The following is a 13,173-nucleotide window of genomic DNA, read 5'->3' on the forward strand; positions in this document are numbered from 1 at the left end:
TGCCAATGTTTTTTTCTTAGAGTTTTGTGGTTTCATGACTTACATTCAGGTCTTTGATCCATTTCGAATTTACTTTTGTGTATGGGGTTAGACAGTGATCCAGTTTAATTCTCTTACAAGTAGCTGTCCAGTTTTGCCAGCACCATCTGTTGAAGAGACTGTCATTCCCATTGTATGTCCATGGCTCCTTTATTGAATATTAATTGGCCATATATGTTTGGGTTAATGTCTGGAGTCTCTATTCTGTTCCACTGGTCTGTGGCTCTGTTCCTGTGCCAGTACAAAATTGTCTTGATTACTGTGGCTTTGTAGTAGAGCTTGAAGTTGGGGAGTGAGATCCCCCCCACTTTATTCTTCTTTTTCAGGATTGCTTTGGCTATTCGGGGGTCTTTGGCAGTTCCATATGAACTTTTGAACTATTTGTTCCAGTTCATTGAAGAATACTGTTGGTAATTTGATAGGGATTGCATCGAATCTGTATATTGCTTTGGGCAGGATGGCCATTTTGACGATATTAATTCTTCCTAGCCAGGAGCATTGGATGAGTTTCCATTTTTTAGTGACCTCTTTAATTTCTCTTAAGAGTATCTTACAGTTTTCAGGGTAAAGTCTTTTATTTCCTTGGTTAGGTTTATTCCTAGATATTTTATTCTTTTTGATGCTATTGTGAATGGAATTGTTTTCCTGATTTCTCTTTCTATTAGTTCATTGTTAGTGTAGAGGAAAGCTACAGATTTCTGTGTGTTAATTTTTTATCCTGCAACTTTGCTGAATTCCGATATTAGTTCTAGTAGTTTTGGAGTGGAGTCTTTAGGGTTTTTTATGTACAATATCATGTCATCTGCAAATAGTGACAGTTTGACTTCTTCTTTACCAATCTGGATTCCTTGTATTTCTTTGTTTTGTCTGATTGCCGTGGCTAGGACCTCCAGTACTATATTAAATAACAGTGGGGAGAGTGGGCATCCCTGTCTTGCTCCCGATCTCAGAGGAAAAGCTTTCAGCCTCTCGCTGTTCAGTATGATGTTAGCTGTGGGTTTATCATATATGGCCTTTATTATGTTGAGGTACTTGCCCTCTATGCCCATTTTGTTGAGAGTTTTTATCATGAATGGATGTTGAATTTTGTCGAATGCTTTTTTAGCATCTATGGAGATGATCATGTGTTTTTTTTTTTTTTTTGAGAGGGCATCTCTCATATTTATTGATCAAATGGTTGTTAACAACAATAAAATTCAGTATAGGGGGGTCAACGCTCAATGTACAATCATTAATCCATCTCAAGCCTAATTCTTGTCAGTCTCCAATCTTCTGAAGCATAACGAACAAGTTCTTACATGGTGAACGAATTCTTACATAGTGAATAAATTCTTACATGGTGAACAGTACAAGGGCATTCATCACAGAAACTTTCGGTTTTGATCATGCATTATGACCTATAAACAATCAGGTCAAATATGAATATTCGTTTGATTTTTGTACTTGATTTATATGTTGATCCCACATTTCTCCTATTATTATTATTATTTTTATTTTTAATAAAATGCTGAAGTGGTAGGTAGATGCAAGATAAAGGTAGAAAACATAGTTTAGTGCTGTAAGAAGGCAAATGTAGATGATCAGATGATCAGGTGTGTGCCTATGGACTAAGTATTAATCCAGGCTAGACAAGGGCAGCAAGACATCCACGGATGCAGAAGATTTCTCTCAAAGCAGGGGGGGTGAGGTTCTGAGCCTCACCTCTGTTGATCCCCAAATTCTCACCTGATGGCCCCCCTGGGACTGTGCCTGTCTTAGGTTGTTCCTCCCTTAAGGAATCTTACCCGTCTCTGGCTAACCAGTCATCTTCCGGGGCCATACAGGGAAATGTAAAGTTGGTAAGTGAGAGAGAAGCCATATTGTTTGCAAAGGTTAGCTTTTTACTTCTTTGCAGATTTATGCCCTGTGGCTTCTATGCCCAGCACTTGTCTCGAGGTATCTTTACCACCTCGAGGAATTATGATACTCGGTAAATTCGATATGAGGCACGAATTCTATTTAAGGGTTGTAATTAGGAAGGAAGAAGAAAAGCTATAGATGTAGCATATGAAAGGAAACATGGGAGGATTGATTATTTCTTTGACATATCTTCTTGTATAGTACCTTAAGTATGTATAGGTTTTAAACTACTAACTAATTTGCACACACATATTAACATAATAGGAATACGGTGACATAAACAAAGCAAATCTGTAATTACCATCCATCTCCAGTGAAGCCAAGAAAACCATTTAGGCACCCTAGGCATTTGTGAAAATTTATCTATGATATGATGGATATTGTCCAACTGTACTTGAACCATCAGACAAATTAAAGCAGCCCATTTCTGGGATCTGTTCACATCCCATATGTTCTTTTAACCATAGATAGTCTATAGTCATGAGATTTTGGAGTGCTATAACTTGCACCCCTCCCAACTCCTGGTTGAGTTCCAACAGTACAGAACCGGTCAAATTCGTTGTCTCACTGTATGCACATGCCAGCCCAGACATCTCCCTCCTCATTCCTATGACAAGTCCAGGAGACGGTGGGCTGGATGCAGCCACAACCGCAGCATCATCCGGATCCCTGTGGAGGCTTTTTGATGACCATCCCCCGGCACAAGTCCTCCAGAGAGTGCTGATGCCGGAAGCTCCTCCTCATCGTATCTTAGTTCATTTTCTGGGTATCCAAGCTAGGCCTTGGTCTTCTGCATAGAAACAAACAGACCCTTTGCCCACACTTTGACATGCCCTCTATACCACTGTGCAGAACTCATTGGAGGTCAGCACACAGTAACTGCTTTTTTTTTTTTTTTTTTTAATTAAGAGAAAGGAATATTATCAGAAAAGAGTACCTCCATAGCTGATCATCTGACACCCTTTAAGTGATCAACATTAAGGATATTTAAAGCATGCGTTGATCTTTGATTTACCAATAGTTTTATCCTGTTAAGGAGTAATCCCCCTTTTCTTTCTTTCTTTCTTTCTTTCTTTTTTTTTTTTTTTTTAATTTTTAATCTACACTTACATGAAGAATACTATGTTTACTATGCTCTCCCCTATATCAGGTCCCCCTAAACAACCACATTACGGTTACTGTTCATCAGCTTAGCAAAATGTTGTAGAGTCCCTACTTGTCCTCTCTGTGTTGTGCAGCCCACCCTCCCCTTTCTCCCTCCCCCCCATGCATGGTAATCTTAATACCCTCCTTCTTCTTCGCCCCCCTTATCCCTCCCTGCCCACCCATCCTCCCCAGTTCCTTTCCCTTTGGTACCTGTTAGTCCATTTTTGGGTTCTGTAATTCCACTGCTGTTTTGTTCCTTCAGTTTTTCCTTTGTTCCTATACTCCACAGATGAGTGAAATCATTTGGTATTTCTCTTTCTCCGCTTGGCTTATTTCACTGAGCATAATACTCTCCAGCTCCATCCATGTTGCTGCAAATGGTTGGATTTTTCCACTTCTTATGGCTGAGTAGTATTCCATTGTGTATATGTACCACATCTTCTTTATCCATTCATCTAACGATGGACATTTAGGTTGCTTTCAATTCTTGGCTATTGTAAATAGTGCTGCGATAAACATAGGAGTGCATCTGTCTTTCTCAAACTTGATTGCTGCATTCTTAGGGTAAATTCCTAGGAGTGGAATTCCTGGGTCAAATGGTAGGTCTGTTTTGAGCATTTTGATGCACCTCCATACTGCTTTCCACAATGGTTAAACTAATTTACATTCCCACCCGCAGTGTAGGAGGGTTCCCCTTTCTCCACAGCCTCGCCAACATTTGTTGTCGTTTGTCTTTTGGATGGCAGCTATCCTTACTGGTGTGAGGTGATACCTCATTGTAGTTTTAATTTGCATTTCTCTGATAATTAGCGATGTGGAGCATCTTTTCATGTGTCTGTTGGCCATCTGTATTTCTTTTTTAGAGAACTGTCTCTTCAGTTCCTCTGCCCATTTTTTAATTGGGTTATTTGTTTTTTGTTTGTTGAGGCGTGTGAGCTCTTTATATATTCTGGATGTCAAGCCTTTATCAGATCTGTCATTTTCAAATATATTCTCCCATACTGTAGGGTTCCTTTTTGTTCTATTGATGGTGTCTTTCACTGTACAGAAGCTTTTCAGCTTAATGTAGTCCCACTTGCTCATTTTTGCTGTTGTTTTCCTTGCCCGGGGAGATATGTTCAAGAAGAGATCACTCATGTTTATGTCTAAGAGGTTTTTGCCTATGTTTTTTTCCAAGAGTTTAATGGTTTCATGACTTACATTCAGGTCTTTGATCCATTTTGAGTTTACCTTTGTATATGGGGTTAGACAATGGTCCAGTTTCATTCTCCTACATGTAGCTGTCCAGTTTTGCCAGCACCATCTGTTGAAGAGACTGTCATTTTGCCATTGTATGTCCATGGCTCCTTTATCAAATATTAATTGACCATATATGTTTGGGTTAATTTCTGGGGTCTCTAATCTGTTCCACTGCTCTGTGGCTCTGTTCGTGTGCCAGTACCAAATTGTCTTGATTACTATGGCTTTGTAGTAGAGCTTGAAGTTGGGGAGTGAGATCCCCCCTACTTTATTCTTCTTTTTCAGGATTGCTTTGGCTATTCGGGGTCTTTGGTGTTTCCATATGAATTTTTGAATTTTTTGTTCCAATTCATTGAAGAATGTTGCTGGTAATTTGAGAGGGATTGCATCAAATCTGTATATTGCTTTGGGCAGGATGGCCATTTTGACGATATTAATTCTTCCTAGCCATGAGCATGGGATGAGTTTCCATTTATTAGTGTCCCCTTTAATTTCTCTTAAGAGTGACTTGTAGTTTTCAGAGTATAAGTCTTTCACTTCTTTGGTTAGGTTTATTCCTAGGTATTTTATTCTTTTTGATGCAATGGTGAATGGAATTGTTTTCCTGATTTCTCTTTCTATTGATTCGTTGTTAGTGTATAGGAAAGCTACAGATTTCTGTGTGTTAATTTTGTATCCTGCAACTTTGCTGTATTCCGATATCAGTTCTAGTAGTTTTGGAGTGGAGTCTTTAGGGTTTTTTATGTACAGTATCATATCATCTGCAAATAGTGACAGTTTGACTTCTTCTTTACCAATCTGGATTCCTTGTATTTCTTTGTTTTGTCTGATTGCCGTGGCTAGGACCTCCAGTACTATGTTAAATAACAGTGGGGAGAGTGGGCATCCCTGTCTGGTTCCCGATCTCAGAGGAAATGCTTTCAGCTTCTCGCTGTTCAGTATAATGCTGTCTGTGGGTTAATCATATATGGCCTTTATTATGTTGAGGTACTTGCCCTCTATTCCCATTTTGCTGAGAGTTTTTATCATGAATGGATGTTGAATTTTGTCAAATGCTTTTTCAGCATCTATGGAGATGATCATGTGGTTTTTGTCTTTCTTTTTGTTGATGTGGTGGATGATGTTGATGGATTTTCGAATGTTGTACCATCCTTGCATCCCTGGGATAAACCCCACTTGGTCATGGTGTATGATCCTTTTGATATACTGTTGAATTCTGTTTGCTAATATTTTATTGAGTATTGTTGCATCTACATTCATCAGGGATATTGGTCTGTAATTTTCTTTTTTGGTGGGGTCTTTGCCTGGTTTTGGTATTAGGGTGATGTTGGCCTCATAGAATGTGTTTGGGAGTATTCCCTCTTCTTCTATTTTGTGGAACACTTTAAGGAGAATGGGTATTATGTCTTCTCTGTGTGTCTGATAAAATTCCCAGGTAAATCCGTCCGGCCCCGGGGTTTTGTTCTTGGGTAGTTTTTTGATTACCGTTTCAATTTCTTTGCTCGTAATTTGTTTGTTTAACTTTTGTGTTTCTTCCTTGGTCAGTCTTGGGAGGTTGTATTTTTCTAGGAAGTTGTCCATTTCTTCTAGGTTTTCCAGCTTGTTGGCATATAGGTTTTCATAGTAGTGTTTAATAATTCTTTGTATTTCTGTAGGGTCTGTCGTGATTTTTCCATTCTCATTTCTGATTATGTTGATTTGTGTTGATTCTCTTTTTCTCTTAATAAGTTGGGCTAGAGGCTTATCTCTTTTGTTTATTTTCTCAAAGAACCAGCTCTTGGTTTCGTTGATTTTTGCTGTTGTTTTATTCTTCTCAATTTTGTTTATTTCTTCTCTAATCTTTATTATGTCCCTCCTTCTGCTGACTTTAGGCCTCCTTTGTTATTCTTTTTCCAGTTTTAATAATTGTGATGTTAGACTATTCATTTGGGATTGTTCTTCCTTCTTCAAGTGTGCCTGGATTGCTATATTCCTCTTAAGACTGCTTTCACTGCATCCCACAGAAGTTGGGGCTTAGTGTTGTTGTTGTCATTTGTTTCTATATATTCCTTGATCTCTATTTTGATTTGTTCATTGATCCATTGATTATTTAGTAGCATGTTGTTAAGGCTCCATGTGTTTGTGAGCCTTTTTGTTTTCTTTGTAGAATTTATTTCTACTTTCATACCTTTGTGGTCTGAAAAATTGGTTGGTAGAATTTCAATATTTTGGAATTTACTGAGGCTCTTTTTGTGGCCTAGTATGTGGTCTATTCTGGAGAATGTTCCATGTGCACTTGAGAAGAATGTATATCCTGTTGCTTTTGGATGTAGAGTTCTATAGATGTCTATTAGTTCCATCTGTTCTAGTGTGTTGTTCAGTGCCTGTGTGTCTTTACTTATTTTCTGCCCGGTGGATCTATCCTTTGGGGTGAGTGGTGTGTTGAAGTCTCCTACAATGAATGCATTGCAGTCTATTTCCCTCTTTAGTTCTGTTAGTATTTGCTTCACATATGCTGGTGCTCCTGTATTGGGTGCATATATATTTAGAATGGTTATATCCTCTTGTTGGACTGAGCCCTTTATCATTATGTAGTATCCTTCTTTATCTCTTGTTACTTTCTTTGTTTTGAGGTCTATTTTGTCTGATATTAGTACTGCAACCCCTGCTTTCTTCTCACTGTTGTTTGCCTGAAATATGTTTTTCCATCCCTTGACTTTTAGTCTATGCTTATCTTTGGGTTTAAGGTGAGTTTCTTGTAACCAGCATATAGATGGGTCTTGCTTTTTTATCCATTCTATTACTCTATGTCTTTTGATTGGTGCATTAAGTCCATTTACATTTAGGGTGACTATTGAGAGATATGTACTTATTGCCATTGCAGGCTTTAGATTCGTGGTTACCAAAGGTTCAAGGTTATCTTCTTTAGTATCTTACTGCCTAACTTAGCTCGCTTATTGAGCTGTTATATACACTGCCTGGAGATTCTTTTCTTCTCTCCCTTCTTATTCCTCCTCCTCCATTCTTCATATGTTGTGTGTTTTGTTCTCTGCTCTTTTTAGGGGTGCTCCCATCTAGAGCAGTCCCTGTAGGATGCCCTGTAGAGGTGGTTTGTGGGAAGCAAATTCCCTCAGCTTTTGCGTGTCTGGGAATTGTTTAATCCCGCCATCATCTTTAAATGATAGTCGTGCTGGATACAGTATCCTTGGTTCAAGGCCCTTCTGTTTCATTGCATTAAGTATATCATGCCATTCTCTTCTGGCCTGTAGGGTTTCTGTCGAGAAGTCTGATGTTAGCCTGATGGGTTTTCCTTTATAGGTGACCTTTTCTCTCTAGCTGCCTTTAAAACTCTTTCCTTGTCCTTGATCCTTGCCATTTTAATTACTATGTGTCTTGGTGTTGTTCTCCTTGGATCCTTTCTGTTGGGGGTTCTGTGTAATTCCATGGTCTGTTCGATTATTTACTCCCCCTGTTTGGGGAAGTTTTCAGCAATTATTTCTTCAAAGAGACTTTCTATCCCTTTTCCTGTTTCTTCTTCTTCTGGTATCCCTATAATACGAATATTATTCCTTTTGTCTTGGTCACATAGTTCTCTTAGTGTTGTTTCATTCCTGGAGATCCTTTTATCTCTCTCTATGTCAGCTTCTATACGTTCCTGTTCTCTGGCTTCTATTCCTTCAATGGCCTCTTGCATCTTATCCATTCTGCTTATAAATCCTTCCAGGGATTGTTTCACTTCTGTGATCTCCTTCCTGACATCTGTGATCTCTCTCCGGACTTCATCCCACTATTCTTGCATTTTTCTCTGCATCTCATCCCATTGCTCTTGCATTTTTCTCTGCATCTCTGTCAGCATGTTTATGATTTTTATTTTGAATTCTTTTTCAGGAGGACTGGTTAGGTCTGTCTCCTTCTCAGGTGTTGTCTCTGTGATCTTTGTCGGCCTGTAGTTTTGCCTTTTCATGGTGATAGAGATATTGTGCAGAGCTGGTACAAGTGACTGCTGGAAGAGCTTCCCTTCTTGTTGGTTTGTGGCCTTCCTCACCTGGGAGAATAGCGACCTCTAGTGGCTTGTGCTGGGCAGCTGTGTGCAGACAGGGCTTCTGCTTCCTACCCAGTTGCTATGGGTTTTATCTCCGCTTTTGCTGTGGGCGTGGCCTGGCTGGGGGCTGCCTCTCCAAAATGGTGGAGCCCCATTGGAAGGGGAGTGGCTGTGAGGCTATTTATCTCTGTAAGGGGCCTCTGTGCTCCCTGCTGCCCAGGGTGTTAGGGTGCCCAGAGATCCCCAGATTCCCTGCCTCTGGTCTAAGTGACCTGTCCTGCCCCTTTAAGACTTCCAAAAAGCACTCTCCAAACCAAAACAACAACAGCAACAATGAGAGAGGGAACAGAAAAAAAAAAAAAAGGAAAAAACACGCAATTTTTTTTTTTTTTTTTTTTTGTCCTCAGGCCCCGGTCACAGGGACCCGCTCAGTGGTCCTGCTGCCCTGCCTCCCTAGCACCAGGGTCCCTATCCCTTCAAGGCTTCCAAAAAGCACCCATCCACTGGTCCTGCAGGGAAAAACGCGCGATATTCTTTGTCCTCAGGCGCCGGTCCCAGGCACCTGCTCACCAGTCCCGCCGCCCTGCCTCCCTAGCACCAGGGTCCCTGTCCCTTTAAGGCTTCCAAAAAGCACTCGCCAAAAAGAGAAAAAAAAAAGGGGAAAAATGCGCGATTTCTGGAAGGTTGTATTTTTCTAGGAAGTTGTTCATTTCTCCTAGGTTTTCCAGCTTGTTGGCATGTAGGTTTTCATAGTATTCTCTAATAATTCTTTGTATTTCTGTGGGTCCGTTGTGATTTTTCCTTTCTCATTTCTGATTTTGTTGATGTGTGTTGACTCTCTTTTTCTTTTAATAAGTCTGGCTAGAGGCTTATCTATTTTGTTTATTTTTCAAGGAATCAGCTCTTGGTTTTATTGATTTTTTCTATTGTTTTATTCTTCTCAATTTTATTTATTTCTTCTCTGATCTTTATTATGTCCCTCCATCTGCTGACCCTAGGCATCATTTGTTCTTCTTTTTCCAATTTCGATAATTGTGACATTAGACCATTCATTTGGTATTGTTCTTCCTTCTTTAAATATGCCTGGATTGCTATATACTTTCCTCTTAAGACTGCTTTTGCTATGCCTCACAGAGGTTGGGGCTTTGTGTTGTTGTTGTCATTTGTTTCCCTATAATGCTGGATCTCCATTTAACTTGGTCGTTGATCCATTGATTATTTAGGAGCATGTTGTTAAGCCTCTATGTGTTTGTGAGCCTTTTTGCTTTCTTTGTACAATTTATTTCTAATTTTATACCTTTGTGGTCTGAAAAGTTTGTTGGTAGAATTTCAATGTTTTGGAATTTACTGAGGCTCTTTTTGTGGCCTAGTATGTGGTCTATTCTGGAGAACATTCTATGTGCACTTAAGAAGAATGTGTATCCTGTTGCTTTTGGATGTAGAGTTCTATAGATGTCTATTAGGTCCATCTGTTCTAGTATGTTGTTCAGTGCCTCTGTGTCCTTACTTGTTTTCTGTCTGATGGATCTCTCCTTTGGAGTAAGTTGTGTGTTAAAGTCTCCCAAAATGAATGCATTGCATTCTGTTTCCTTCTTTAATTCTGTTAGTATTTGTTTCACATATATTGGTGCTCCTGTATTGGGTGCATATATGTTTATAATAGTTATATCCTCTTGTTGGACTGAGCCCTTTGTCATTATGTAATGTCCTTCTTTATCTCTTGTTACTTTCTTTATTTTGAAGTGTATTTTGTCTGATACTAGTATTGTAACACCTGCTTTTTTCTCTCTGTTGTTTGCATGAAATATCTTTTTCCATCCCTTGGCTTTTAATCTGTGCATGTCTTTGGGTTTGAGGTGAGTCTCTTGTAAGCAGCATGTAGATGGGTGTTGCTTTTTTATCCATTCTATTACTCTGTGTCTTTTGATTGGTGCATTCAGTCCATTTAAATTTAGGGTGATTATTGAAAGATATGTACTTATTGCCATTGCAGCCTTTAGATTCATGGTTACCAAAGGTTCAAGATTAGCTTGTTTACTACCTTATTGTCTAACTTAACTTGCTTATTGAGCTATTATAAACACAGTCTGATGATAATTTCTCTTCCTTCTTATTCCTCCTCCTCCATTCTTCATATGTTGGGTGTTTTGTTCTGTGCTCTTTTTGGAGTGCTCCCATCTAGTGTAGTCCCTCAAAGGTACCCTGTAGAGGTGGTTTGTGGGAGGCAAAATCCCTCAACTTTTGCTTGTCTGGGAATTGTTTAATCCTTCCTGCATATTTAAATGATAATTGTGCTGGATACAGTATTCTTGGTTCAAGGCCCTTCTATTTCAATGCATTAAATATATCATACCATTCTCTTCTGGCCTCCAAGGTTTCTGTTGAGAAGTCTGATGATAGCCTGCTGGGTTTTCTTTTGTAGGTGACCTTTTTTCTCTCTCTGGCTGCCTTTAATACTCTGTCCTTGTTCTTGATCTTTGCCTTTTTAATTATTATGTGTCTTGATGTTGTCCTCTTTGGGGCCAATCTCTCAGGAGTTCTGTGTGCTTCTGTAGTCTGAGCAACTATTTCCTTCCACAGTTTGGGGAAGTTCTCAGAAATCATTTCTTCAAAGACACTTTCTATCCCTTTCTCTCTCTGTTCTTCTTCTGGTACCCCTATAATGCAGATATTGTTCCTTTTGGATTGGTTACGCAGTTCTCTTAATACTGTTTCATTCCTGGAGATCCTCTTATCTCTCTCTGTGTCAGCTTCTATGCGTTCCTGTTTTCTGGTTTCTATTCCATCAGTGGCCTCTTGCATCTTATCCATTCTGCTTATAAAGCCTTCCAGAGTTTGTTTTAGTTCTGTGATCTCCCTCCAGACGTCTGTAATCACCCTTCGGACGTCATTGCTTAGCTCTTGCATATTTCTCTGCAGCTCTGTCAGCATGTTTATGATTTTTATTTTGAATTCTTTTTCAGGGAGACTGGTTAGGTCTGTCTCTGCAGATACTCTCTCAGGTGTTGTCTGAACTATCTTGGACTGGACTAAATTTTTTTGCCTTTTCATGGTGATAGCGGTGGCTGTTGGCAGGTTGCGGGTGTGTCAGTTGGGAGACGAAAGTCCTTTCCTGCTTCCTGGGGATGCCTTGCCCTTCTCCGCTGCCTGTGTCTGTTATCCGCACTCCCTGAGCAGCCACCGGATTAATCCCCTTAGCTGCTGTGGGCAGGGTCTCCTTCAGAGTTGTGCGGAGCCCTGTGGGGAGTGGCAGGCACGCCAGGTCCGCTCCTCCCTGATAGTGGCACACCTGCTGGGCAGCTGTGTGCCAGCAGTGGCCTTTGGGTCTGGCCTGGGCGGCTGTGCGTTGGGCTGGGATTCCGGTCGGCTGCTGGGAGCGCACCTGCTCCCTCTGGCTCCACTGCAGGTGCGCGCGGGGCTCTCCCATGCGGATCTCTCTCATACTCCTCTGGCTCCACTGCCGCCAGTGTGCGTGAGCCGCACCCAGGCTGTTCGGTTGCCGCCACTGCAGGTTCGCACAAGCCTCTCCTGGTCCCCTCTGGTGCCGTAGGTGCACGTGATCCGCTCCTGGTCCTTTCCAGCGCCACCGCCCCTGGCACGGGCTGCCACTCTCCCTCTACTGGGCTGGTGTGTCGGAGTCTGCACCGGTTAGAGGAACGACTGGCAGGCTGCTTAGTGTCGTGAGGGGCTTCAGAGCTGCACTCCCTCCCTGGGGTTTAGGGCAACTAAGGTTTCCCGGGATTCCCAGCTGCTGGCTAAGTGTGCCGGGACGACTTCGTCTAGCTATGGGGTCCCTGTCTCCTTAAGACTTGCAGAAAGCACTCACTTTTCTTTTGTCTCAGGGGCGCCTGTTGCCGGGACCTGCCCATAGGTTTTGCTTTTCCGTTTCTCTAATATCCAGCACCCCGTGCACCTTGTGTCTGCTCTCTGGGTGTGGATTTCTAGAGCTGATTGTTTAGCAGTCCTGGGCTTTCACTCCTCCCCATTCCGACTCCTTTCCTCCCACCGGGTTCTGGGGTGGGGGAGCGTTTGGGTTCCACCTGGCCATGTCTTGTATCTTACCCCTTTTGTGTGATGTTGAGTTCTCACAGATATAGATGTATCCTGGCTGTTGTACTACATCCACTGGTGTCTCTTTTAGGAATAGTTGTATTTATTGTATTTTCATAAATATATATGTTTTGGGGAGAAGATTTCCACTGAACTACTCACGCCACCATCTTCCTGTGATCTTGGACTGTATATTTCTTAAGAGTGTATCTCTTCCCTTTCTCTTGTTTTGTCTGGAATAACTTTTCATCAGAAGTTGAACTTGCTGATTTTTGGGTCTTTGTCTTATTCTTTCTTCCATTTTCATTTCCTATTTGCCCTTTGTTCTGTCCTGTGTCCCCTGCACCCCACCCCACCACTTCCAATATCCATAGGTTTTTCATGATTATTACATATTTTATTTTAGGCAATCGTGTTTTTCATTAAGAGTTTTTCTTTCTCTTTGTTCAGTGTTTATAGTATACCATTTTTGTTTTATGAGTCTAGTATTATCTCAGATATCTCTTGAAGGTACTAAATTTTTAGAATTTTCTTTTTTTTTTGGAAGTTTTCTGTATCATCCCTGATACTAGTCTCCTCTTGGGCATTTTACTTTTCCATTTTTAAAAATTATATCTTGATTTTTCCTTCTCTTAATATGTTTTTAAATGTCTGGTGTGATCCAAAGAGATGCTGGTGATATTTAAGACTGAAACAATAGAATATTGTTTTTGAGCTCTTTATTTAATGGGAATAGAGGAAGTGGGGACCTACTCTTCCATATGTGGGTTTTCTTTCAA

General features: G+C 40.7%; 1 protein-coding gene across 4 annotated transcripts in view; it reads left to right on the forward strand.

Moving 5' to 3' along the window:
* The window catches only part of CENPC (centromere protein C), a 123,949-nt gene that overhangs the window by 2,850 nt on the left and 107,926 nt on the right, over positions 1-13,173 (forward strand). The gene's annotated exons all lie outside the window — the stretch shown is intronic.

This window comes from Manis javanica, chromosome 5, assembly GCF_040802235.1.
Source record: "Manis javanica isolate MJ-LG chromosome 5, MJ_LKY, whole genome shotgun sequence".
NCBI lineage: Eukaryota > Metazoa > Chordata > Mammalia > Pholidota > Manidae > Manis > Manis javanica.